This window comes from Phymastichus coffea, unplaced genomic scaffold, assembly GCF_024137745.1.
Source record: "Phymastichus coffea isolate CEN01 unplaced genomic scaffold, Cenicafe_Pcof_1.1 PCOF00021, whole genome shotgun sequence".
In the NCBI taxonomy this organism is placed as follows: Eukaryota; Metazoa; Arthropoda; class Insecta; order Hymenoptera; family Eulophidae; genus Phymastichus; species Phymastichus coffea.
This window is the reverse complement of record NW_026706832.1, coordinates 3189667-3216139: the sequence shown is the minus strand read 5'-3', so window position 1 is coordinate 3216139 and position 26473 is coordinate 3189667.

The window sequence follows — 26473 nt, the reverse complement described above, 5'->3', positions numbered from 1 at the left end:
AGTCTCTCGGCCAATTCCCCGTGTAGGTCAACTGCATTAATAAAGTGCATTTTTATCGTTTCTAACGAATCAAAGAGTCGTTATTGTGTCTTTCCTTTGTCCGGAGGTCGCGCCCGTGTTTATTTTCAGTATTTACGTCCGATTCGAATTCGCCGGTTACGCAGCACGGACCGTGCGAGTACAGGTAGACGCGAATCGACGCCTTGGGTTCCGACGGCGGCCGCTCGAGCGCTACTAGCAAGCGGCGACAGCGCCGCCAAGCGGTGAGTTGGGGGAACCCAACTCGGAACGGTGAAGAGACTCTGCGCAGGCGCACTTCGAGGCAAGGTAGGTTACTGTGCCTTGTGCACAGAGATAACAAGGGGTCGTTTAGTCGCAATTAAAGGTACGTCTGCAGGATTATAGACTAAACGGCAGCCTGTTACAACATATATACATATACTAGTGGGGCTTCGCCCCCCTACTCGCTCCGCTCGTCAACCCCCCAAAGGAGAGTTGAGTAAGATTGAGTTACATGTTGCAATTTAAAAAATAGGAACTGATAATATTATATTCAATGAATGATATTATTTCCACACCACCATGGAGGTAAATATCATGGCGCGTTTATTTTTATAGTGGTATTCCCCGTAGGCCTAATCCACTGAAAATATTTTTTAGTATATAAACTGTTCTATATTGAATACCTCGATTTATAAAACCTTTTTTTAAGTCGATAACTCACTATATTTGCTTATTGCGTATACATAATATGATAATATAATTTTTTTATTTGTCATATAGTGTCAATATTTTGACATATTTTCTTTTATCATATAGTATCGATACAGTACACCTTGTGGATTAATTAATTAATTATATTAACATTTCATCATGATAATTTCAAATATCAAAAAATATTTCTTCCCATACAACGTTTTGAATACAGTTATCATCATTTGAATTATTTTGAATATGAATTTTTTCACGGTTTCGACATCTACTTAATGCAACATATAATTGACCATGTGAAAACAATGGTTTATCAATATACAATCCTACTGAGTCAAAACTTTGTCCTTGTGCCTTATTAATTGTCATACAAAATGCTAAAACGATAGGGAACTATTTACGGTATAAAATAAATGGTAACGTAGAATTTTCTCCAGTGTTCAATGTTATTTTTGGTATCAAAACTTTCTTCCCAATATTTTCACCTGTTAATATTTGAACTTCAATATTATACTTATATAACTGTATAATTTTTAATCTAGTCCCATTACATAATCCTTCATGTATATTTAAATTTCTAATCAACATTACTGTTGCATTTATTTTCAAATCTGATTTATGTGTTGGGAGACCTTCTCTTACTTTATTTAATGTTTCTATAGGATATTTGAGATATATATTATGATCTGTTTGATCAACCCCTTTATGTGTAGCATAATCAATACTATAATAACTTTCCATTTTACCATTCAAATATTTTAAAATTTTAGTATTCAACTTATTGATATCATCATTATGAGCCGCTAAAATCACTCGGTCATACCAATGAGAAATATTAGAATTTCTATATATTTTTGAAAAAACATTATCAGTTTTCATTTCTTTAGGTATTATAAAATTTTTAATTTTTCCTTCCCCAATATCCAATAGAAACTTAGCAAATTTTTCATTACTGCAACGCATATTTTTGTGTAATTTTAATATGGTAAACAAAGGCCATAAAGAAGAATGTTTTATTGTATTAATTATTATGGTGTTTTTGAATGAATATTTCATAACTGGTAAAATTTGTCTGAAATCTCCGCCTAATAAAACTAATTTTCCTCCAAATGGTTCTTCATTATCACATACATCATACAAAGTCTTATTAACGATTTCTAAAGCATTTTTTGGTATCATAGAAGCTTTATCCCAAATTTTTAGATTAACTTTTAGTTTACTCATCCTTTCTGTATGCATGGCGAGGTTTCAATACGTGAGCTAAAGCTTTCTTTGAACTTCTACTATTGATATGCTATCAATATTAGAAGTAAATACATGGCATTCATTAAAAAAAATGCAAACATAAATATATTTTGTTAAAATTCGCATAAAAACATGTAAATAAACAAATGGGGAGGGGGGGGAGGGACCAAAATTGTGGAGAGGGGGGGGGAGGGGTCATTTTTTATTTTTTGATGTGGGGAGGGGCCATGAAAAATTAAAAATTTCATCAAATCACTCAAAAACACGGTGAAAACACGGTGAATTTCTCTGATTTTTATGCAATCTTAAAAATATCAATTGGGGAGGGGACGGGGAGGGGACAAAATTATGGGGAGGGGGGGGATCAGATTCCGAGGCCCCCTTACGACTATATATATATAGTTAGATATATACATATATACATATATATATATACATATATACTTATATATACATACACACACATATATATATATCTATATATATATATATATTGTAACGGGGTGTGAATTCCGTTTTAATTTGTTTGTCTCGCCCACTGCACAGTCGTACCTGAATGCGCGCGACGAGATCGAAATAATCAATTTTGTTAACTAACCGAAGAGCAGGAGAGGACGGGTATCAGTCAACCAACTTACTAATAGAAAAGACAACAGTAAATTAACGTTTCAATCATGCACAGACTAGTTTATTTATCCTGTAATCTACAACACATTTGGCCCGCGCATTTACGCTTATACTATGTGCGCGACAATCTTAAGTACCGTCATTTCATTTACAATCGTTCGATCGAGTTATTCGCTTGCATGCTCGCTCGCTACCGATTTTCTCGTATTCGCAGATGTAAGGGGAGACCTACTATGTTATGTGCGCTCGTTTATCGAAAACAATAACGCGAAGCTGACCAGCTTACCTTATATAATTATTCGCACGGTCAAGGGGAGCAGTTCAATGTCGTAGTTCGGCGCGTGGCTCAGGTTGCCACTTTTCCACTTAAACAGGAGGCTCTCTCTGTCGTCGTGCTGCTTCCCTCGGGCGGATTCAGCAACCTCGTGGCTGGCCTCCGATGGCGTCTCTGCTAGCCACTCAAACTCGCAGCAACACCAACGAACTATAAGCCGCCTAACGTTCACGCTCCTTGTGGCGTTCATACGCACGCACGTCGTTACCGGTGCTAGAGGCACTCCTGGGTTCGGACACGCTCTTCACGATATATATACGAACGAATTTATATACGCGCGGGCATATACGAATGCAAATGCTGATGTACAAAATGTTCCACCGATTGTCCTCGACAAGTAGTAAATGCAAGTCGACCCGAAGTGAATGCAATGTGTACTGAAAGAAGACTTGCATTCACAAGTGCGGATGTGTATACTTTCACGTGGTGGGGCTGAAAATACTATATCCGCAAGGAGATAGGACGCAAAACACACAACGTTCTCCTATGAGAACGCAGGCCATATGGCCAACATAATAATTAGAACACCAATTTCGAACGTTAATTAAACGCCTGATTGAAGCCTAAATTTCGGAACTTGATTCGAATGAGGGGCACGACTGGTACGAATACTGAAAATTGCCTGGGGAGTCGCCTTGTCGCCTAGGCGAAACCCCGACCCTGATCCAAAGTCAAAAAATATTGGATGAAAGAGCAGAGATCAATATCAGTGAGTCATAAAAGCCTTTCCATAGAAAGCGAAATCCGAAATTGGGGCGAAAATCGGGAAACAACTTATCGAATAACGGATACCCACCAGCGTGAGCGGGGATGACCGAAACGTAATGGGAAGACGTGCCCTGGTACGTCGAAGCGAGAGACCTGTGAGTAGTGGGAGCAATCCCTTAATACAGGTACGCAGGGTGGGATGTTTTGAACGAGCCCAGGAGGGGAGGCTTAGCTGGTTGATCGTCTTAGGAATTTCCTCTGACTGTCCTAGCTGTGTCCGTCTTCTGACATCCCAATTTGGGTTGACCTCTGCGGGGTAGTGGTACCTAATCAAGCAAATCTCATAAGATTTGTATGCCGTGTGCTTCCGACGCGGTAGACGTCGGGACAACTAGAGTCCCGTAGAGCCCAAACCGAGGATCAAGCCTTTAGTTCCGTTCTTCTTGAGCGTGATCCTTGAAAAGATCGGTACTCTTTTCGAGGAGGTCGCCGTCTTAGATTAACAAGGCTCCGACTCCCGGTGAGCGTCAGGAATGTTATAGCAAACTTGACTTCCGGATCTCTAAAGTATCTTTAAAAGCGAAGGGCCTTCGTTCGCAGGGCGTCATTGATCAACGGTCGATATTTTCGGAGGTCTCCCTCTCTTCCTTTTCACGATGACGGGAGGGGAGACACGTGGACTTTGTTTGCACGACGGAGCCCGAATAGTCAGCGCGTCCTTGCGAGGTCGTCCCCGGGCGCTTTGCCGTACTATTCGATGGGGCTATTATTGGGGTCTTATCAGTGTGATTGGAAGGGGTGCGACGAGGTTGGCTCGAACTCGTCGCGTTCTTGCTCTGGGGCGTATTATTTGCGGTAACGGCGCATTCTCCTTCGTGTGGTATCGCATTGCTCGCTATAGACGAGTGATTCGTCGCCTCGGCTCCCTCGGTGGTCGGGGTGTCGTCGTCATTTCGCATTTGGGTTTCGTCTTCTGACAAGACGCCCTCCTGTCTGTAATAGGGTTTGAGGTCTTTGGCGTGGACCAATTCTTTGACCTCTTCCTGTTGGTTGGCAAGGCGGTACAAATTGATTCCGAGTACCTTAATGATCACATAAGGGCCCACGAATTTCGGCGTTAGCTTCGCAGATATACCCTGTGTCGCACTGGATAGTATGCGGTTTCTTTTCCATATCCAGTCCCCTTCCTTAATCCCGAAGCCCTATGCTTGGCATCATAATATTTCGCCTGTCTAAGGGATTTGTTAAAGGTGATTTCTCGGGCTTCCTGTATAACGAACCGGTTATTCTTCATATGTTTGTTCCATTGTTCTATTCGAAACAAGTCTTCCTCCCGGGTCGCAAGCTTGTCCCTTTGCTTACGTAGGGTATTCGAGGCTTCTGGTTGCCTCCCGTAATTGAGCATAGCAAGACTGGTTTCCGTAGAGCTGTGGATAGCAGTGTTCAGTGCGAACGCCAGTTCAGGCAAGACTCGATCCCACTCTATATGATTCTCATGCAGGTACGAGGTAATCGTCGTCTTCAGAGTTCTATTAACTCTTTCGGTAGGGTTAGCCTGTGGGGTATAGGTTGGCGTAATGGTCCGGTTTATCCCTTATTCCCTCAGGTGTCATCATCTACAAGCTGATTATGGAATTCGGTGCCATTATCGGACAGGAAGACCTTAGGTGCACCGAAGCGCAGGATCACTCGTTCTCGGAGTTCCTTCATGATCGTCTTACCATTGGCACTACGTATAGGTATGCAGTCGCTGTTCGACCTTACATTGCTGACAAATCTGACACTTTTGGGCGTACCCTATGACATCCGCGTACATTCCTGGCTAGTAGTAGGACTGGACGATGCTGTCAAAGGTCTTCTCACGTCCCAAATGTCCAGCGGTCTCAATGTCGTGGTTCCCGAACAGAACCACCTTTCGGTCTTCTGGTAGCACGACAAGCTCCCAAGTATCCTCGTACCCGTATTCGTCTTGGTAATCACCACTTGGCTTTTGGTGATACATTACTTCGCCGACTACTTTCCAGTCTGGGTAGTCTTCTGGATTGTCTTCGACGCGTCGGAACTGCTCCGAGTACCCACTCTTCAGCTGGTCCATTGCACTAACCTCAACCTTCGCGGGTTAAAAATACCCTTAAGTTTGGCGAAAGCTTGATGTTGATCTGGTCCCCATACATATTCGCACTTTTTCCCCGTTAATTTCGTTAACTGTTGAGCGTATGTGGCGAAATCACTCAAGAAGCGGCGATATCATGAAGCGACCCCTAGGAAAGTACGCAGATGTTGTACGTTTCCTGGTCAGGGGTACTCCACGATAGAGTGCACCTTTTCAGGGTCGGGTCTGATTTCTTCTCGATTAATCAGCAAACCTAAATACCTTGCCTCCGGCTTGCAGACGACGCTCTTTTCTCCATTAATGGAGAGTCCGGCTTGGCTTAACATATCCAACACGGTCCGAAGATGCCGTAGGTGATCTTCGAATTTGGACGACACTATGATGATACGAAGGGGGGGGGGGGGAAAGTCTTTACAAAAAGAAGGAAAAAAAAGTTTTGCGTATGAAATTTTTTTAATTTTTCATCATCATCTCCTTGAAGGTCGATACATTTTATTAAACGGCATCTAGTTTTTTTTAAGCCATCAGAAAAATATGATTTCTGAAAACCCTCAAAATAGGCATTTGTTTCGGCGATGACTTCTTCATTCGACGTGAATGGCTGTCCGGCAAGCCATTTTTTGAGGTTAGGAAATAAGAAAAAGTCACTGGGAGCCAAATCAGGCGAATATGGTGGATGGTCAATTAATTCGAACTTTATATCGTTAATTTTTGCCATCGAAACTGCACACGTGTGAACTCGACCATTGTCTTGAAGAAAGAGGCATTTTTTTTTGTTCAAATGAGGACGTTTTACTCTGATTTTTTCTTTCAGCTAACCTAATAATGACGCATAATATTGTCCAGTGATCATCTGGCCCTTTTCCAAGTAGTTGATGTAGATGATTCCATACGCATCCCAGAAAACCGTGGCCATAATCTTGCCAGCTGACTTTACTGTCTTTGCCTTCTTTGGGGCTGGTTCTCCTGCAGTAATCCATTGTTTAGACTGTTCTTTAGTTTCAGGAGTGTAGTGGTGTACCCATTTTTCGTTTACAGTTACGAGTCGACGCCAAAAGTCTTCCGGATTACGACGTATGCGTGCCAAAAGAGCCTCAGAGGTGACTACGCGGGTGAGCTGGTTTTCAACAGTGAGCACACCCGGCACCCATCTTGCTGATATTTTTTTCATCCCCAATTTTTCATGCAAAATTGAAATGATTGTACACTTTGATTCCCCTGTGGCCTCAACTAATTCTCGCAATTTTAATCTTTTATCACTCAACACCATATCGTGAATTTTGTTCACCATTTCGGGCGTAGTCACTTCTATGAGCATCCTGAGCGAGATTCATCTTTTTTTGTACGGCCGCGTTTAAATTCATTTACCCAGTTATATAAACAGTCTTAAATACAGGGGAAGACTTGCCATGAACGGCGTTCAACTCAACTGTGATTTCTTTTGATGTAAGGTCTTTCAAATGAAAATGTTTTATTACCGCTCTAAACTCTGTTTTTTCCTTTTTTCAAATAAACCAATAACTTTTCGTTCAACCAACGCTCACAAAAAAACGAATTAATGAATCGAGCTGAAACTTTGTACGATATCTAATTAGTAGTAGAAATCACCAAGCTCTGGATGAATTACGCTGTCTATTAACCGTTGGAAGGTGGCGCCGGCATACGAAAGACCAAATGGCATTCGCACGAACTGGAAGTGTCGCGTTATTACCACTGGGCTCGACCAGCCGCTATTTGCTGGCTCAATCACTCCTTGGGCCAACATTTCCCTTACCAATCTATGCATTTCTGGCTCGACCTTGTGTGACACTGGATAGTAGCGCTGTTTGATCGGTTTCGTATGACCGACTCGAATCTCGTGCTCAATTCCTGCCGCACATCCCAGTCCCGCGGGGGCCTGCGATAAGGCCTCGTTGATAATCTTCTGCAATACTGCCTGTTGTGAGGCTGTCACCTTGGCTAGTCCGATAGTAGCTAATCTCGGACCAGCGTCTAAACTAGCTACCTCTAGTTTCATCTTGGTTTGCGATTTCTTGAGCACTAACGTATCATCGTCAGGATCAGGAACCGCCCTAAATAATCTAACAAAATTTACTCCTAAAATACATTCATCGACAAGGGATGGGAGTATAGCTACCCTTGTCGGCATTTTCATATCACCTACGATGAATGGCAGCATCGCATGACCGACGATTGTCAATTATCGACCATCTCTCAGCCCTGCCGTACCCGCGTTGGTGATATCAAACCTGATGCCTAGCGCCGACGCTATCTGCAGAGCATTACTACCCATTGTTGTGGTGGTAGCTCCTGGATCATAGAGAGCCCTTATTTGGAAGTCTCCTATTTTCTCCGGTAGCTACCAGCGCATTTCTTGTCCCGGGGAATATACCGAAACTGTTTCAGCGGCTCCACAGTCTTGCTCTTGCATACCACAGCGCTAGCTACTGTGCTCTCGCGCGGTAAAGTGACGTCAAAATTCGTTCGAACTACCTCGGTTCGGACTATCGGAGGTCCTTCGGGAGTATAACTTGACGGATTATCTACCGTTATCAGTGCCTCCGAGGGCATGGGCAATTCACTCTCCATCACCTCTGCCGGTCTATGGTCCTGGGCTTTACTATCGTCAATACTCCCCTTCTCCGCGTTCACTTTACCGACGTTCTCATCATTAGCATAATCATAGCAATCCTCGCTCTATCGCTCAAAGTATTCGTTACTACCAGTACTGATTGTGTTGGCGAGAGCGGTGAGGTTTCATTTACAGGCTTTGTTTCAGAGGACGAAGGAGTGGGGTCAACCCCTCCTGACCACTCCTTTCCTCGGTTCCCTTATTACATTGGGGACAGTACCTTTTACTGTACCCCAGCAATCCATACTCTACAAATTTGAGTGGTTTCGAGAAATCTCTTTCCCGCTTTCGAGGAGCTTCATGTTTCTTAGCGCGGTCCTCCGAGATCGAGTTTCTCCTAACACAGTTGTGCTTCATCCCTTCTGATACATCTTTGAGGGACAATAGCACTTGGTTCAACAAATCAACTGGCGGAGCTTTCTTGTCGCTATCAACCGCTTCAATATTCGGACTAGGCGTTGCCCCCGATGGCGTTAGTGTATATACGACCTGGTGCGTTACCTTTTCAAGCACCTTCTCCATACGATCTAACCGATCACTAATCTCTGGGTTATCGCTGGATATTACTGCTATTTTGCTTTTGCGGCCCTTGCTTCCATCGGTGTTACGGTGGTATGCTAACTCCGGATACTGAGTCGACTGGGGGTCTGGTACCACACGTTCCACCTTTCTTTGGTTCAAGGTGTTCTGCGCCGCTGTAGCTAACGTATTCAGAACGCGTATGAAATTTACTTCAGCCCTACGCACTTGGCTCTGAATATCGACGAGGAGGTTAGCGTGTAACAGATCCAATTGGCGTTCATACGCCATCGATGGATTCAGTCGTCTCATTAGGCCCATCATGTTGGTAATGTATACGTTAACTGGTTTATCTGGGCCTTGATATCGACTTTACACTTCCCTCATCAGTCGCTGTTGCTGTTGTACGCTGGTTTCAAACCATTCCCGTGCGTCTGCTTTAAATTCAGCGTAGGAGAGCCACTCTTCCTTCATTACCTCATACCAGGTAAGGGCGGGACCGACGAGCAGCTCTGATACTGATAACAGCATTTCATCCTCCGTGAGCCTGGCACCGTTCCTCAAATTGTCGATCCTAGACAGGAAGGTGTCCAAACTCGCGTTACCCTCTCCGGAAAACTTGAGTTTCCATCCACGGACAATACGGCCAACATCCCTAGTAGTCGACCAAGGGTTTGTTGTCTGTTGAGGTGACCACGTTCTCGGCGTGTGGTTATCCATTTCACCATTAACTCCATTAAGTTGATGCTGTCCACCCTCTCCGAAAGGGAGCGTCCGGCGGGGGGGTCCTGACGGTGGCCCCCGTGGGCCTCTGTCCGGGTCCAGCTGAAGTACTTTGAGATAATCGCATATCATAATGGTAGGTGAAGGTATCTTGAAACGCTACGCTCCAACGCGTGGTTTCTTGTTGCCTTAATTCACTTGAATGGCTAGCATCATCTTGCTGTGCATTCCTATTTTCGACATTTTCTAATATACTTATTCTAGTAGATAAGTCATCAAGCTGGCATGACATTGCTGCAATTACTATAAATCTTGTAACACCTTTGTTAGACTTGATACGTTGGCGCTTAACGAGTCTAGCAACTCGAGCTTCTTCTCATTCTGTCGGGCCCGGAAAATGAGGTCCTGGATCATTACGGCGAACGTAGGCGGAAGTTGAAATTGGCTGCCATCATTAGCTGTTATTGTAATATTTTTATTACTATTACCGTTTCCGCCATTGTTTAATACATCTGGAACATTTATCGCTGTTTCTTGTACCCGCGATATAACCTCTGCATTTTGCATCAACTGATTTAACGGATGCTCTCCTTCTTCTTCAGATGCTGTATGCTCAGCGCAGATGAACGATATAAGCTCTGAGCGTAGGGCTGCCATTCTTGCTGTGTTGCTGTTTTAGTTGCCAACTTCGACGAAATCTGCTACTGAGTAGTCGCGTAGCAACCAATTTTGCAATCACCCTGCTCGCGAGAGCCTACTCCCGTTTTCCCTTAGCTTCAATTGTTCGAGGTACTTGTTGATTTCCTCGTCTTGGAATGACAATACCCAGTTTTCGATTTCTTTCTGAGTGCTGTCCTTGTTATTTATTTACGAATTTGCACTTTATTTTATTATCGCTTCGATTAAATTTATTTTAAAATTACACCTCTCTTGAAGGACAATGCGAGTACAAGTGCTACATTCAATGTTTCATAAACAAAAATTTAGTTTCTTCTAGACAACGAAAGGCTCGATACAAGTTATCTACTATTGCGCTAGCCGAAAAGCTCTTTTGCTCGCTATTGCGCAATACAATAATCCTGCCTATCAGGCGCACTAACTGTTTGTTAGCGTGTCTGTGTTAGTTAGTTTCTAAATTAATACAGCGAGCTTATCTCCGCGCAATTACCAATAATCACAGTTAGCAACTCTTGAAAGACATAACTACATTGAGATCAAAGCGAAAGAAAATTTCGATCGCCTCGCAACGATACGTCATAGTGATTTTTTTGGTTGTGAAGTTAAGTTTAGTGTAGTAAGATGCAGCGCGAATACGATAGTGCTGTGAGAGAGCAAGTGTTATAACAATTGTTTTCGCCGGACGATAAGTTGTGGCAAAACGCGCTGGACGAAGCTATGGCAGAATTAGGCGAGGACTGTGATCTTTTCGAAGATGAAGTCTTCGGGGTTATGGTGCCACAGATTGAAGCAGTGGTGGACGAAGTCGTCGAGCAGCCGCGAACACCAACACCGAGGAGAGACGACGATATCCACGAAGCTGTAACGATTTAGATGCCGCTGACACCTCCACCATCAATATTGTAAGTACCTATTTTTCCATTCTCTCTCTCTCCCTCTCTCTCTCTTTCTCTCTCATTCTGTTTTTTATAATATAAAGAACAAAATCATTTAAATGTAAATAGGTATGTTCTTATTATTATAAAATTTATATATAATTAATACCATTATACTAATAACACAATTATATTTAAATTTTATTAATTTATTATTATAATGGTATTAGTTATTGCAACGGTAGTCGATTCAATTAATCGATCCGTTCGCGATTCTGCTTCTCGCGCGTTAGTACGAATAATTAAGAGAGAGAGGGGGCGCGCGATCATTTGAATAAACAGTTACGCCTCAGCTGGTTACGCGAGTTTACCGCCGGTATTGTTTTGCACCGTGTTTCGCCGTTATTAAAGATTTCCTGGGACAATTATTGCAGCAGCAAGTAGCAGCAGTGCAGAAGTAATATTGGAGCAGATTAAAGGCAGAGTGTGGTAACGCAGCTGATAAATAGGATAATAGGAGGGTAGCGGCAGTTGATATATTTCATCAACAATTACGGCTGATCACCGTAATTGCACCGCATGGTAGGTGCACCTTCCGTCATTATTGCGTAACAAAATACATTCGGTATTTTGTCAATCGTGATAGCGATTTTTTGTATTCGCGCCGAGCGAATCTTCGCAGTAAATTTCGAATCTTCTCTCTCTCTCTGTCTCTCTCACCGGATAGTATTCATTGTAAAATCCTGTTCGCGAGCGTTAGTTTTTCGGCGCAATAAAGACTGTAGTTATTTTTATTAATTAAAGTCAGTCAAATTTATTCGCCGATTACGTTATTTAATTTTCCCAGTAGCTTAAGCGATTTGTAAAAGATTTAGGTTTTAATCCGATTACATCTAGGGGATTAAGTAGATTAGGCGTAAAGTCGCCCACACCTAAGATTCATCGAGTGTCACAAGGCACGTGACTTAAGGTGAGTTCAACTCCATTCGATAGAAGACAATTAAGCGAAATCATCTGACGTAGAGGCGAATACACTTACAAACATACGTGTTTAACGGAGCGCCGGTTAGCTCTGCACCGTGGGAGTTTGTTCTTAAGTAAATTTCCCATTTTTTTAGATAACCTCCCCCGTTGCATGTATGTTCTTTACATTAAAAAAGGTTATGTTCTTTTTCATTAAATAAGGAATGTGAGAGCATGATTAAGCAAGTCAGTAAACTGACGGAAATCAAGATGTCAAATAGGCAGTCGAAAGTAAAAACAATGCGAAAGAGAACGAGATAAGGGCGTATAAGAGAGTAAAAACTGAATTTTAAAGAGAATTGTCTTAATATAATGACTAGATGTGCTCTTATTATTAAAAATTTATATATTATTAAAAATTTATATATTATTAAAAATTTATATATTATTAAAAATTTATATATCTAATAATATTGTATTAATAAAGTGATACATTGATAAAATTTTATATAGATAATTTATCAATTTATGAATGTAATAGTATTATTCGTTATATATGTATACGCATGTATGTGCGTGTGTATATGAGAGAGAGACTATATACTCAATTTCTAATTTAATGTCCTCTTTCTCTGTCTCTCTCTCACGTACTTAAAATTTCTTGTTTTGTTTTCGATCGCATTCTTTTTACGTTAGTTTACGTCTGGTTTTCGTCGTCGTCGTCGTTATCAGCACAGTACACGGTTACTTCGTGAACTCTCAGCTTTATTATACAAAGAATTTTATACGAATTTTATACATATGTTTCCTATTAATATATGTGATACTATTACAGCAGGCGTCGGTCGCCACTCCAAGTACTGCCACCGTCTCCATGCTCCCGATCGTCTTCGACGGTGAATGTGTAAGTTTAATATTTATTAATTTTTTTAGTATTGTTATATATATAGATATATGAATTAAATTTTTTCAAAAAGAATCTTTTTTTACAGGTTTGATGACGATGACGACAACGTGGAGATGGTTTGTCAGGTCATTGTCTCGCGTCCACCACCACCACCACGAGCACCATGACGCGTGACACACGTCGACCTGGTAACGCTTCGAGCAGCATCCATGATCGATATCACGTCGCCACAGCCGCTCTTGGAGAACTTAGTTTCACCAGAGCAACAAGAGACGCCCTGCCGCCGACAAGAACAGGTATGAATTTTTTTTCTTTTTTTCTAATCTGGGTAGTTTGTTCTAAGTTTTCATTTTTTTGTTGCAGGTCGACGACGACGACGACGGCACCATGCCAGTATGCGAGGGATGGAATTGCGCATACTGCGCCGCTGGTCGCTGCAGTCGGTAGCCGCAGTGGGTGGAATCACCACCATAGTACGGGAGCAGGCAGCACGTTGATCGCAATGGACTGGTCAGACACGTGGTGCGCCGGTTATTCACATCGCGGTCGCCCATTCCCGAAAGTTCCCCCGCAGTGCGCCGGTCGTCCCGATCGCCGTCGCGAACTCCCTTGAGTAGTCCCGTAGGATTGTCCACAACAGCGCTCATGCCGGATCTCATCATCACGGGGAAAAAGCGACTATGCGTCATGCACGACATGGTCGACGGCGCCCCGTGCTATAAAGTAGCAACATTTTTCTCCGCTGATCACGACGACGACGACGACGACGACGGCGATGACGATGACGATAACGACAACTAAATGTCAGTTTTTTTATAAATTTTTCATGTATAAGCTCTTTTATATTTTTGTATTTTTATATAATAAATGATTATTAATAATAATATGTCTTTTTATTTCAGCGATCATACACACACACGCGTGCGCGCACGCACACATTGAACAGCAAAAAATAATTCATGATATACCAATTATAATAAATATATATGTATAATATTTATTATAATTAGTATATTTATTAAATTTATTATTATTTGTATGTACTAGCCCTTAGGCCCTCCCCCCCATATATCAATCGTGTAGCCAATATATATACACAATAGGAATCGTACGTGGTACCAGCGACAGTAGCTCCAGCGGTAGAGCATCCGCCTGCGGATCTGGAGGACGCGCGTTTGATCCCACGATCCGTCCGTTTTTTTTCCGATAAATCTAAAAATTTAACACACACACACACAAAATTAAAATCAACACGCGTATCACAGAACCCGCGCATCGAGAGCACATCAGATTAGTAAGGGGAGGGGGAAGTGCAGAGAACGCACGGGCGTCAGAGCACATCAGCACAGTATAGGAATTAGATTAGTTGGGGGAGGGGGAAATGCAGAGAACGGACGGGCGTCAGAGCACATCAGCATAGTATAGGAGAGGGGAGGGAATGTGTAGAATGCATGGACATCATAACATAGTGGGAAAGGGGGGAGTGCGTAGAAAGCATGGGCAGCACAGTAGGACAGTGGGAGGGGGGTGCAGGGGGGGGTGAGGTGAGTTAACAGTGCTGAGCTGAAGATGCACACACCTGAACTCAGACAATTCAACTCAGTGAGCTGATACCCCTCTGAGTTATGGCCTCTCTAGTTTACCTACTAATATTGTTATTTATACATTAAAACTGATATACTTTTGCTCGCTGACGTTTTCGAGATCTTTCTTGAACAATGTTTGTCAGCATATGGCATTGATCCAGCTCATACTATACGACTGCAGGTTATTCGTGGGATACACTGCTCAAGTATACAAATGTGAAATTGAAACTTTTGAAAGATGTAGATATACACTTGTTCATAGAATGCGGAATTCACGGTGGTTTGAGTTAGTACTCAGATTGGTATGTAGTTATCAATAATAGGTCTGTAAGGGAAAATTTTATTATTAATGATATACATTACCTATCTAATACGTAACATCTTATATGTTTATACATAACGCAAATTTTACGACATTATAAACTTGAGTGGGTTGAAAATATTGACAGCGTTGACTATTTGTATGTTGAAGATGATACTAAAATTGGTTATATTCTCGAAGTTGATCTCGATTATTCTCATTCAATTCACGACAAATATAATGATTTACAATTTTGTCTAGTGCATATCAAACTACCTGGTTCCAAACAAATAAAACTACGTTCTATACTCATGAGTAAGAAAAATTATGGATACATTATCGAGCCCTTAAACAAGCTGTCGCATATGGACTTCAGCTTACTAAAAGTCATGAAGTTTTAAAATTTGAGCAATCTGCATGATTGAAAATATACATTGATTGAATAGTTCAATGAGAGCAAAAGTTGAAAATGAATTTTTTAAAAATCTTTTCAAACTCATGAATAATAGTATATATGGAAAAACCATGGAAAATGTTCGCAAACATGTCCACAAATTTTTAACAAAGTGAGATGGACGATGTGGCATGGAAGCCTATGTATTAAAGCCCAATTATCACAGCAGTGCTAGATTTGGCGAACACTGTATGACTGTTTAATTGCAAAGAACTGAAGTATAATTGAATAAACCGATAAGCTGGTTAGCTCCGCCTACTCCATTCGCATAATAGGGGTTAACTCGACGGTCGATCTCATGTGAGCTATTGTAATGCGTTGTAATAATTGTGCGCGTATCGCGAAATCATTATAGGCGATAGATCGTGGCGCGCGCGTGACAGCGGACAAGATGGCGGCGCCCGCATTTATTACGCATTAGAAATAATTTCTGTTGCGCAGGCTTTATTTTGTGAATGAACTTCAGATCAACAAATGATATCAACGTGATAATAAAAATTATGAATTCCGCGCGGAATCCCCTAATACTTCCGAGCAAGGCTTAAGCTGCTTAATATAAGTAACGGCAGCAATCAATGGGGATTTCGCCAGGAAGCAAGGCCTAACGCCTAAGGTAAGGTTGCGGTGCAGAGAACGCGTTTGTGATTGCCCCTGGGGGCAATCCTTGGCGAAGATACCGAGCGCTGCTAAAGTGAACGCCATTGCGTGACACCACAGCTATTTTTACGCCGCTTGCACATATTTTTGCGCATGCCAAGACCATCGCCCACAAACCCGTACACAGCGTAGCCCACCAATCATTTTACCTGGTTACACATCTTTATATACATAATTATTATTTGATTCATCGAATCTTAACCATTTCACTAAATAATAATCACCTCGCTTTTTATAACTTTTTCTATTAATAAATATCACAGAATGTTCAGGTTTTTTCTTGTACAATAACTGTACTAATCCATTACTTTTGTTATATATGTCATTACCTATAAAGATTACATCGTTATCTAAAGTTATTAAATTATTACGAATCATAACAGTACCATTTTGAAGTTTATGTACGCCGTATACTTTACCTAACGTTATGATTTGATTTTTATTTAACATAGACATGTACTTATTGGAAAATAGAATTTCAGGAGCACGAAAAATATCATATTTTTCTAACTTATGCGTTTCTACTGCGAACTCTCTTTTCTGATATGAATCTCTTTTGTATGGGATGTTTTCTTTTTTGTACGATTCGACAGGCGTATAAAAATCTTTATTTTCAGTTTCTCTTCTTTTTTATAGTACTGTAACGTTTTGTCTTTTATTTTCTTACGCATTATAAGCTATTTTTTCAAGAGTTCAATCACAGATTTGAAAGGCTCTTTAGAGATTTTTTCAGTTTTGTTTGATATGATAATTACGATTGATAATTACGCTTTATTGCATTGCGAGATTTTTATATCTAACAAAGAACTTCAATGTGTTGGTTGAACTTAGCTATGTTGATGGTTTATTAGATGTTTGCAGACTATCGATCTTGAATTAATGGTTTGTATTTATAATAATCCAATCAAATCTTTTTCTATATCTGTCAGCATAAATCTTTCAATTTTTGTCAATCACCAGAAAACTGTAGGCTGTTTAGGCAAGATGGCGGAGTTTCTCCCCTTGGCTTTATCTTCTGCAGTGGTATGGTTCTTTCACTAGTGCTACCTGTATGTCAAGATTTCCATCTGTCATGATCTCTCCGAGCTCATCGTTGGACACTTGTCTTTTATTGAGGTTCAATTATATGATCTTCAGTTTCTGGCCCAGTTCGGGATTTTGTGGTGCGTTCAAATTAAACCTCTTAACTGGTGGGCAATCGTCTTTGATTTCGTCTGAATTGGTTGGTTGCGAAGGAAACTGGACACCGGAGTGTTAGAGCAATGCTTTGATTTCTCAACGGTCGCCTCCTGCTTACCTTTCCTCATCTTTCTATACCTACAATGGTTGACCATTTCGCTTTCGAGGTACAACGCAATGTCTAGATATATTTGATCTCCTTGGAATCGCTTCTAGCGTTTCTGAAGTGGGGCGTTCGACTATTAGTTTTAGCGTATTAACGTGTGCGTTCAAAATAAGAGAGTAGCGTGCAAGCGTGCGAGGAGTGAGTGAGTGAGTTTGTGCGAGTTGACTATGCTAATTTCGCTTTCAATTGTAAAACTGCTTTAGCTATCAGGGCATAAATAATTCTTTAGCAGGAAGGATGCTGCCCTTCTGTGGAAATAATTCTCCTGAGGGTTTTGGCATCCGTAGTGTGTTCTAATCATCGAGAGTTACTCAGCCCAATAGACTATGTTCTCTCGCACAATGGTATCGGGCCTTACTCCAGGAACTCGAGGCAAAGAACTTTGGGTGGCTGCTATGACCACGGCCTCGACTCTTTACCCACAGTAGTGACACCTACCGATTGCCTGTCGGCAGGGAGTAATTTGTTATCCACCCGAATTAAATTCGGATTGCCGGGACCATTGGTCCTCTGCAACTAGCTCCCGGAGCGGTCTCCCGTCCTCTACGAGGACGCTGTACCATAATCCCGAGAGATTTCCCCTCAAGTGATTCCCGGATTCTTGCTCGTCTGGGATCGAGTTAAGCTCTTGGGGTGTGGTAGACTCCACGTTGAATTTTTGGGCGTTTACAGGCCACACCTCACCACGTGTTGTCATGGTCCGTGTTGGTATTGCTTTGTTTGGCCAGTCGGCCTATTACCCTAGGGGTAAGCGTTGTGTGTTTTGCCTACTGTCTCTTTACAGAGACAGCGTTTTCAGCCCCACCACGTGAAGGTACACACATCCGCACTTGTGACTGCAAGTCTTCTTTCAAATATACATTGCATTCACTTCGGGTCGACTTGCATTTACTGCTTGTCGAGGGCAATCGGTGGCACATTTGTACATCAGCATTTGCATTTACATATGCGCTTACAGAAAAGAGAAGTTTATGACATTCTCTCCCAAAGCAAATTGTTTGTTTGAGAAGTCTCCATTCTCTGTTGAGGAAGACAATCATAATCCGCCACTTTAACAAAAAGATTTTTGCACAAATTGACCAAGTCAGCTTCGCTGCTGGCCATATGGTGCACTATGTGCATCATCTATGTTTTTGCTAAGCGGATCGTAATCGAGCTTCCTGAGAGTGTCGTGATTGCAACCGCCCCTAAACACCTGACAGCTAAATCATACTTTTATTTAACTTCAGATCACTTCTTAATTACTATAAATTTTAACTCAACAATTAAATCAAACCGCAAAATCAGCCCTTCTTATATTCAAAAACAAATTCAGTACTTTACAGAGCAATAATAAATAAAAGCTGTCGTGTTATATACCACTAAAAACAAAATAACATCCGTAACATACTGTCTTGATTCCCTTATAATTTTTTAAAAAATAAATTTTGTAATAATGGAAAGAAACTCTCACTATTTCCCTTTTTTCCATTATTACTGAATTTATTATTTAAAAATAACATATCGATACAGCGGTTGAAAATCTAAACAAGAACATTTATAAAACCATTAGAACTGCTTCAAAATCGAAGTGCTACTGAAGCCACTGATTTTCTGCTCTGGAAAGGAACTAGAAAAATAAAAAACCATAAAAACTTTTTCTCCGTATCTGAAAAAATGATATGATAAGTGTAAGAAGAAGTATAGATCATGTTAACACATTTGCTAAACTATTATAAAATATATTTAATCCTCCACAACGAAAAATAACAGAAGAAGAAGAACAAACTTTAATAAATTGCATGCAAAGTAAGAATATAGTATAGTAATTACCTGGACCAATTATTATTGTTTTATCACCAAACGGCTCTTTGTTTCCGTTCAAATGTTGAAGGAGACGATCCACTGCTTGAAATACGTATTTAGAAGTCATCGATATTTTATCCTAGATTATTTCTTACAAATACTTCAATAATTTCCCATTCTTCGAACTATGCTTAATGTTATATGTTGTACATTCTGTAATATTCAGAGGCAATTTTAATATTGTGTGTACTGTTTTTCCATACTTGCAGCAATTCCTGTCCATGCCACGCTAACATATTAGATATTGTGGAATTGTAAATAATCAATGAGAACATTCAAGAGGTAACTTTTTCCACTTCCTCTTGGTCCATTAATGAATATATATTTTCTAACATTTGAAGCAATTTAATGTTTTATTAAATTTTTTTTTGTTTTTTTTTTCAGAGAATTTATTTTATCTTGTATCTTATTCAATACATAACTATCATTATTGAAACTCGCTTCAGTAATATTGTTATTTATAATTTAATATCTGGTAAATTAAAATCGTTCAAACAATATCCATTATAAAATTTTGTCGATTGATATTTTCTTCTATGCTTTGTATATTGTATTTCGGATGATATAAATGAGTTATGTATTTGTCGTTTAATTCTCTAGCATTGACTAGATTGTGGAAAACACAAATAAATGCAAATAATTCCCATAATCCATAAAGAAATTTCATTTTAGAAGCTTTTTGTAAACACCGATCCCATTCCTCGTCTTCTTCTACCAAATTTTTAGCTTTAGCTGCTTCATAAAATGTATCATAAAGAAAATTATCAACTGTACGTAATTCTTAGAAGTATTTTGCTTCTTTGACATTTAGAAGTAATAGACTAATAAAATATCTTTTTCGATGCTTTACATTTACAAAGTACATTCGGCTAAGTTTAGGTTTATTAGATTTTTTTCTTTTATAATATTTTTTCAACTTCTGATGGAAAATATAATGTATAAGTATATCTGAATATAAATATTCTCGTGTCTTTGAGTCTATTTTATTCAATTCGATATATGCTGTTAATGCAGTCGCTATACTTTTATAGATTACATAGTCCGACAAAATTTAACGAAAGTCCTCACCCAGAAATGTGACTTTATGTGCCCAAAGGATTTTGGTGCGCTAAATCCGAATCTGACCTTAAAATTAATACATCAGGTTTTCGATATATTCTAACCTAAATGTACAAAAAACACGGTTTTTTGTTATATTTGAGGTTATGTGACACCGTGAATAATTTTTTTTTAAAATGGGTAATACTACCACCAAGAAACACTCTTGTCCTTTAAAATCTATTTTTCAGATTCAATATAGCATTTTTTTCATCGAGTTATTACTAATTGAGGTTAAGTACTTTCACAGTTTTGTAACAACATTAAAACAGCCTATATAGCATATGTGAGGCTATAACCCCAATTTATAAGTGATTTGTATAAATCGAAAAAGTGTATACATGGGTATTCGGAAATGCTGATCGCGAATACGAAGTCAGGCCTATAAATGTATCGAGGCAGGGCTGTATGGGCCCTCCCAGATTTGGCTTAGTGCTACGCTCACCTTGATTTCGCACGTCCTGCTCGTGCGCCCATCCATCTGCGTTAGCTGACGGCAGACGAACCGCCGACGGCAACACATTTTCATCGGGCGTAACGATGCTTCTGCCCGGTGATTGGGTTTACTCGAAAGAAACGGCCGGGCAGATTACTGGCGCCGCCCGTTCTTGCTCGCGCTACAATCCAGCCGCCGAGGGCCCAGCAGCCATTGCGAGCTCATCGCCGAAATTTTCGTTTCGCGTATCGTCCGTTGATACTTCCTGCTGTTCATCTCACAGCAAATCGGAGATTCGGCCAGACGCAAAATCACCTGAATGCAGCGGCGGTTACAAATCTGGTCGCTCCTTAATTGATAAATATCGGACATATCGGTCGCGTAGCTTTTCCAACTCGCCGCGTATAGTTAGTCAACAGCCGGTTCTGTTGAATCGATTCTATACTTTAGATTTTTCGCGTGCGTATCGCGTAATATTTTGCGAATAATTATTTTATCCCTGCATGCCAGCGACATGATTGCGTTTGGAAAAAAAAAATTATTCCGTGCGCGAACTATAACGTGTACCTCGACCGCGAGCTACATAACCCGACACTTCTTAATATCTTATCTCAAATTCCTTAGTATTGGGATACTAAGCCCAATACTAAGCTTTGAGCCGGTGACAGGTCGCCTTGCTAAAGCCTAAGAAAGAAAACCGTTCAAAATATCGTAAATAACGCATACAAAAGAAAACACTTTGAAGAAAATTCTGATAGCCCAAAACCAAAACAAAACAAAGAACTCTAAGCGGTACTATATCCGCATCTGGCCTCAAGGTGACTCATCGACGCAGATGCTATTATCCGATTCCTCGATAAGAAAAGATCAAAAAGAAACCCGAACTTTCCAGAAACAACTAAATTCCTTCGCGAACAAGCGCGACGAGTACGACTTTTTACCATTGGTTTACAATTAATATACCATAATTTATAAATTTAACCGGCATTCACCTTTTCTACTGATTTGCATCTTTTTTCGTAAAGGATGCCATGTAACAGTTTTGACGCGCTGCTACCTATTTTTAAAGGGGAAGGTAAGAGAGGCGCTTTTGCTCTAAATGCAATCCGAAGATTAGGCGAAAAAATAAACCAATTTTTATTAATACCAAATGATAAACCTTTTATTACCTTATAATTCAAACAAACGCGCGCTTAAACTAATCAAAATCTAAACATCTTAATCGTACGTCTACAAAATTATGTAACTTAACCGAATAACAACGCGACTTATTCTAACACAAAGAAACTTGTAAACTAGTCGGTGAGTGATCGCTTGGCTATCGCGCACTTGCAACTAAACCAAACACGTAATACAAATAATTTGTATTTATATAACACGTAATACAAATAGTGTGTTACTGTGATTCCGGTGGTTCGGATTCCACCTTAAACTGTAGGTCCAGTCATGATTGTGTTCAATTTTATCCTCCTACATCATTTAAAAAAATGATAGAGAAGGTGAGTCTGCATATTCATGACTATAGGGAACCAAGACTAATGCGTACAGGTACTTAGTTTACCTCTGCAGCGTTCCACGTGGACGTAGTTCTTGAAGTAATAACAATAACAATAACAATAACAATTAAGGAGAGGAATGAAACAAAGGTAGCTGGCGTGTCATCGCCTGGTTACCTAATAATTCGCAAGGCCGCACATCACTGCGAGAGAGAGAATAACCGGAAGAGAGAGACAACCTGACCTTTATCCTCTGTTCGATGATCCCTAGTAGGCGAAGGTGATAACTGCAGGGCAGGCCGATTGTCCAGCCTCTCGTCGTTGACGCTGCTGCAGGTGGTGCGTGTTTTGACGAAAGGCCAGGGCGTGGGGCCACATAGGGTGGAACCTCTTTTTGGCAGAGAAACAATCGCCAAGATAATCGGCAGCGCGAGCTAATTCCTTCGGTCGACTGACCTCGATTAGTGGCTGACGTAGAGTGACGCCGCGCAATACTTCTGTGCGGGCAATGACCGCGGTCTCGCAGACTATCCTTACTTAGCCTAGTTTTAGGTAGCGTGCGGCAAAACACTAATTGGTCGCGCGTCACCCGTCTGCCTAATAACCGCGTAGTGTGTGCTCACGTGAGCGCTCTCTCTCTCTCTCTCTCTCTCTCTCTCTTTCTAGTTCTCTATCTCCTTTTCTTTCTTCAACTGTAGTATCGTCTTATGTTTTCCTTCGGCTTTCTCGGCTGAGCCTGGCAATTTATGGCGACTGAAAGAAAAAGAGCTACAGTATTAGGCACATGCCGAGGGCAAAGGGGTAAGGCAGAGGGACTGACGAGAAACAGTCAACTGCCTACTCTCGTCATAAATTTATTTACGCATTCATTAGTTTATGTTTTGGCGATGGATGTCTTTTGAAATTTGTTGTCAAGTTTATTTGGGTGGTTTTGAAGTTTAGAAGTATATTTCGCGGAAAATTTTTCATTTCTTCTTTAATTTTAGAAATCTGTAAATCATTTCAAATAATTTAATCAATACGAACAAAGAGGCCTGTATTATATTGCGTAGGACTTTCGATTGGAATCTTTCCAAGATTTCGATATTCGAGGTAGAAGCAGCACCTCATAGTTAAATGCCATATGTCCGGACTAGTTCAAGTACAGCTTTATACAGCAGCAGTTTGGTTTTAATTGACAGCTCCAATTTGGCTTTGATGAGCCAGTAAATTTTCTTCCATTTTAGAACCAACTGTTTACGTTTAGTAAATATATGTTCTTTCCATGTAAGTCTTCGATCTAGGTGTATACCTAGATGTTTTGCTTGATTGCTTTGTGGAATATATTTATCGTTTAATCTAATAGAAAGATAGGCATCTTTTCGAAGTGCGAATGTTATATGTATTCGTTTGCTTTCATTTACTATTTCATCATACTCCAGGAGTTTAACCAATTTTGAAGCTGATTATTGATGTACGAGTTTTGTAATTTTTTGGTTGTTATTGTTGGTTCTGGGTGTACTGTTAATGTTTCTGTATCAGCTGTATATATTCCTGTCAAGATATTAATAGACTTTGGTAGGTCCGAGGTATATAACAGATAGAATGTTGGACTTTGAACACTACTCTGTGGGAGTCCTGTTTTTATTAACTGACATTTTGATTTTATTTGTATTCATTTTAACTAAATAGGCTCTATTGTATATATAAGACTGTAACTATTGGTACCGAGGCTAAGGACAAAATCTCTTGAGCTTGTACAGTAGCCCTTTATGCTAAACCATGACAAAAGCTTGGGCAACATCCAGAAATATTACCAGTGTAGTATTGTTTATCTTCGATGTCTTTCCTGGCAACAGGTACTATGTATTTACTTAATCAATCGGGGAATGATTACACCTGAAACCAAATTGATGGTCAGGGATAATTTTTCTATTTAGTATTATTGTTTTAATTCTAGCTAGGATTAGTTTTTCAAAGATTTAAAAAATTCTGTATATTGAAGTTGTATATTGTATACTATAAAGCGATTTCCTAGTGTGTTGAAAAAGTCAGTCCTGTTTTCTTTTGTAATTGTTTTATTTGTAGGACAGTAAACAGCTGATATTGTTATCGGTCCATCTTTATTCTTGATGATTACACCAGTTGCTTATCAATAGATTTCACTAGTGTGTAGTGTGGATATAGTGGTTTATTTTTGTTTTGATTATAATCACAATACCTCCGTGTGCTTTATTAATCGGGTGGTTCGTTTTATGCACAGTGTGGTTTGGTATATTAAAATAATTTTTACTTGTGAAGTTTGTTTCTGATATTAACATGATGTCTATATTTTTATTGATTAAAAATGCTTTTAATTCGATGTGCCTCTGCATATAACCGTTTGCGTTCCAGATAGCGAGTTTTAGGCTACTCATTATGCCATTTTGTTTCTTAGTACAGTTAAAAGATTTGATATAGTATCCATTCTTTGTATCAGCTGCTCTATCATATATTCGAGTTTATTATTTGCGTTTACTTCATTAGTATGTCAACTTAGCTCTGCTTGAACAACTGTTTGTTTTGATATTTCTATCACACTCTCATCGATTATTTTTTATATTACCTTATATTATTATATTATTTTTTATATGTTATATTTGGTCTAACTCTATTGATGTTAACATTTAAATTTGAATTTGAATTTTGTTGAACTTGAATGTGTTTTGATTTAATGTTTTTTCTCTTAGTCTAGGAAATAGTTTTTGCTGTAATTGCTTACAAACTGGGCATCCTTTATAGTTTGCGGTGTTATTTCCTTTGCAATTTGCACATTTAAGTCATTTATTTTTTATTTAATTAGATATTCTTTAGTCTGGTGTTGTTCAGCACATTTCACATACATACAGCACTTTTGTAATAATAGTTTTTTTTATGCTCGTATTCTTGGTAGTTTTTACATTGAGGAATTTCTCTTTTAACGTTGGGTGAATCGAATTTGATTACCGTGTTTCATAGTTGATTTAATTTATAAATTACCTGGCTTCTATAATTATTTTCAATTTCAACTGTGAAAAGCGACAATGACAGTTTTGTGATACAATGCCTTATATTATGAATACTTAATACTTTATATCCATGTTCTTCTATAGTTGTATTCAATTCATCTATATCAACTGACGGGTGAATGATTCTTAATATAACTTTGAAACCTTTTTCTTGTTTGCGCTGGTAAGTATAACATTTTTTTTAATGCAGTAATAATTGCCAAATATTTTTCCGAAATTATTGGCTGAAATATAATTTTGTTCAGTCCTATCATTTTTAACGTGTAATTTTCTTGATATTATGTTAAGTAGATTTTCCAAGGATTTGATATTCTATACGTTGTAAGCGAAAATCGGAGGGGATTTGTTGTTTAACTTATTTGTTTGGTTGTTTTCTTTTTCACTATGATTTTGTTTACTTTCTTTATTTTTTTTAAGTATGTTTTTGCGACAAACGACTGTGCGAAAAATTATACTTAAAAGATTTAAAAAAATATAAATAGAACAAAAGATAATACCAGAACATCAATTCGGTTTTCGTAACAATCATGCTATACTAGAACACATAAATAGACTTACTACTAAAATAAGGAAAGTTTTTGAAAATAATAAATACTGTAATGCTGTCTTACTTGATGTTGCTCAATCTTTTGATGAAGTATGGTACAAAGGACTTTTATAAAAACTTAATAAAATTATACCAAAAAGTTTCTACATACTACTAAAATTTTATCAAAGTTCTAGAACTTTGAAAGCAAGAATAAAGAATGAAACAACTAAACTATACCAAATAAAATCCTAAGTTTCCTAAGGAAGCGTTCTCGATCCTATACTATACTTAATATATAATACGTGATCTCTCATCCATGGAAAACAACATCGCCACGTACGCCAACTGTACAGCTATACTAATACTGAATGTTAATAAAGCAACAGCCTCTTACAATATTCAGAAATAATTGGATGCAGCAAGAAACTGGTTTAGCAAATGGAGAATAATGATAAATGAAAGCAAATCAATTCAATTAACTTATACCAAAAAAAAAGAAACTTGTCTACTTTGTCCACCAGTATATATAAATAATCATAAATAATCAACTAATCCCACAAGGAGATAATGCAAAATATCTTGGAATGCACCTTGATCATCAACTGACATGGAGAGACCATACATGGACCGAATAGAAACAGTTTGATCTACACGTAAGAAAATAT